A 3,347-nucleotide genomic window follows, 5' to 3' on the forward strand; every position below is an offset into this window, starting at 1 on the left:
CTCCTCTAAGTCGCTCCGGATAAGAGCGTATGCTAAATGACTAAAATCTACAGGCTGCAGTGATATAGATCTCTGTGGGTCAGTTATAATGATACAGGGTTTAGATATCAAGTGATATAGGGTGACTCCTCATCCCCAGTCTGCAGGGTTCTGTGTTCCGGCCACGGACCAGAGGGAACAATGGCATTCTTGTGCTGGGAGCTCCAGGTGGCTGGGGAAACCCAATCCTACCCAACCCCAATCACCCAGTTTGAGTCTGAGCCTGCCTCACTGGCACAGCTCAGGGAGAACCAACGCTGCCTTCCTCCAGAGAGACACTGCAGAATAGAGCTATTGTTCCACCAGAGCAACTTCAAACTACACACACTCACTAAATCCACTCTCTTAGAGAAACACACAGACAGACTCAGAAACACACACAGACACACACACACACCAAATAGGGGAGCACATCTGCTGTGGTCTGGACCTGAACACGCAGCAGGACAGGAAACACATCATGCAGACTCCACGGCCTTGAATTGAGGAACATGATTCATTTCCTGTGAATGCTGGACAGTAATGCCTTAAAACAGGGCTTGGCTATTGGCTAACCCACAGCATTTCCACTGTAGAAAGGTACTAAACATGACACAATACTTTCAGTCTCACTGAGGGGGGATTCAAAACATGGCACAACATCGCCAGACCGAGGATTTAGAGGGGCTTTGAACATCAAATGCCTGAAGTCACACATGGTTTGAGAAAGGGTGTGTGTGTGTGTGTGTGTGTGTGTGTGTGTGTGTGTGTGTGTGTGTGTGTGTGTGTGTGTGTGTGTGTGTGTGTGTGTGTGTGTGTAAGGGAGGGAGAGAGAGCTTGTGCAACTGTCATTACATTTCAACTGTTGCTAAAGGACAACTGTATTCTCTCTCCCTCTTTGCGGTTCAGCTGCAGTCTTCACTCCAAGCTCAGCTCTCTGCTGCTGTAAGCAATAACACAGTGTTGTGTTTCAGTGTGCACAGCCATCCATGTCCTCTGGCCACATTGTGCTCTGGGTAGCAGGGGGCCCATGCTAACAGATAAGGCTAGATAGTTCCCTCCAGCGAGCAGCAGTGCTGCTCTGTTCTGCACATGTTCTCCTATTGTGCAAGCCAGAGCCACAGAGCCTGGGCCTCATCCACAGGCACAGAGGATAAATAATGGATGACCATCTCTTCCTGCCCCTGGAGAAACATGACAGACTCATTTCATTCCCCTACATCTTCATCTGCAGCCAGAGAGTTACAGGATTGATTGTGAATCCATTTCCTTATCTATCAGATGTATAATTACAGCACTGCGGGTGCACGCTCAGTGGCTCGCTCTGCTCGCATACAAAGACAAACACTGTCTTTTACACAGAAACACACACACACTCACACATAGACCTGCTCTGGCCCAGGCTCCACATACATTAACGCGCCTCTATAAAAGGTCCCTTCCGGATTAGGTTACGTGAAATGTAATCAACTTCAGGCCTATTGTAGAGCACGAGCTGGAGCTGGGAGAGGCATGCATGGCTATAGGCCTAGTTCTGGACTGACTCCAACTGACTCAGAGTTCACAGCTGGTGGTAAGAAGTCATACAGTCATATTTAGTTGCTATTAAACATGTGTAGTAACTCTGTAATTACTATTGTAAAGATGTTCATTTGTTACACTAGTACTTTTGATGATTGCGTTATAATAGAGTTGGTTGGAATAGGGGCTGTTACTTATTGCATTCGTGTAATAGCTACCCAAACCATTCCATTACAAGGCTATTTTAAGTAGGCCTACTGACATTAAAACAATCACCGGGAGCAACTACCGATTGGCTATATGAAGTGTTAGTGACTAGGCCTTGGCTTACTTTCAGGTCAATGCTGTTTTGTGATACGTCATTATTGAGAGCAATATATCATCATAACAAGGGCATATGTGAGTAGTTAGTCCATTGCAGCCAAATGATCACAGAAAATAAACATTTTGGGGACAGTTTAAGCAAAGATTAGATGTTTTACTTGCTACAGTAACAGACATATTTCAGTAGAATAATTGATGACAGCATGAATATTGAAATTACACAGCCGCTTTTCATTGACAGGTATATATTTCCTGTCGTGGTCTACAGATGTCCAACAACATCTCCAGCCGCCTTCCTCCAGCCGCCTTCCTCCAGCGGACCATGTGACCGTTAGTTACCGTTACCTGGCCAGACTCTGTGTCAATCATCAACAACGGCAGTGCTTGCTTGCCAGCTAGCTGGTTATGGATTAGCTAGCTAAATTACCGACTAGTTTAGCATAAACAACACAATTCAACACCACTTTTACAGCAATACATGTCGGGTATTATTTGCTAACATTTAAATACGTACCTTTTGAATGAAAACGGAGAAATGTATGTGGTTTCTCCTGTGTAGCCCAGGTTTGGTTATTTAGCGAGTCGCATTCCGTATCCCAACGAACCAGTCAGATGTGCTTTGACGAACAAAATCTCCCTTGCTTGTTATAACACGTAGCTAGCCAGCTTTAGCTAGCTAATGGTGTTTAAAACGATACACAATCTAAAGCTAGCTCGATGCCAAGGGCAACTGAAAACTAAAGCCAGTATTATGGAAACTAAACATCCAGAAAGCTACACAGATCGACTAACGTTACCAAGCTAACTGCCAACGACGAGATGTTCGCATGCGCAAGCAAATGGAGTGGCTGACTCTGCTTCAGTCGATGTGTGATGAAGAGATCACAGTTGTACCTCAAAAATTAATCCGACAAGAAGGGGTCATTTCCACGTTTGAAAACTGCGACTTAAAACATGTCGTGCGAAACGGCGTCCATTGAAAACATCGAATGCTGTTAGGTCAGTACGTGATAGCGGAGTATGAGAGCTGGTAACTTGTGTGTGTAGGCAGCACTCGGCTCGGGTTCAGAAAGCCCCTGCTGCAGTCGGTCGGGCGGCTGTCGGTTGCAGAGCACCCAGAGGCAGCATCGCACCCAATGACTGTGATCCCGATATGAAAGCATCCTCCCTCTCCAGCCCAACCCGGAAGAAAATTACAACACTGCAGTAACGTCATTCGTAATATACTGGTGGCTTTGAAATGGTTTACGCATTTAATAAGGATGACTTATTAAGAAAAGCATATGTGACTTTTTAGCTGTAATAGCCTACTTGGGTCAGATGAACAAATTGGCCTATTTTGTTGCTATTCATCAAACTCAATGTAATAATGCCCTGCCCCTCTCAAGAATAGGCTAATTCAAGTCCTGTAGCGCCATCTACACGACCCATTTATGGAGATTGTTCAATCTCCTATTTCCACTACAGTCCTGCATGGCAGGGGC

The 3,347-nt window shown here is 45.4% G+C and overlaps 1 long non-coding RNA gene across 1 annotated transcript; it reads right to left on the reverse strand.

Moving 5' to 3' along the window:
* Positions 1-915: 915 nt before the first annotated feature.
* On the reverse strand, positions 916-3,062 carry LOC115184344 (uncharacterized). The gene is made up of 2 exons (XR_003874309.1): positions 2,378-3,062; positions 916-1,202 (listed from the first exon to the last, which is right to left on the reverse strand). It is a non-coding gene; the product is annotated as an uncharacterized LOC115184344 (long non-coding RNA).
* Positions 3,063-3,347: the final 285 nt, after the last annotated feature.

This window comes from Salmo trutta, chromosome 3, assembly GCF_901001165.1.
Source record: "Salmo trutta chromosome 3, fSalTru1.1, whole genome shotgun sequence".
In the NCBI taxonomy this organism is placed as follows: Eukaryota; Metazoa; Chordata; class Actinopteri; order Salmoniformes; family Salmonidae; genus Salmo; species Salmo trutta.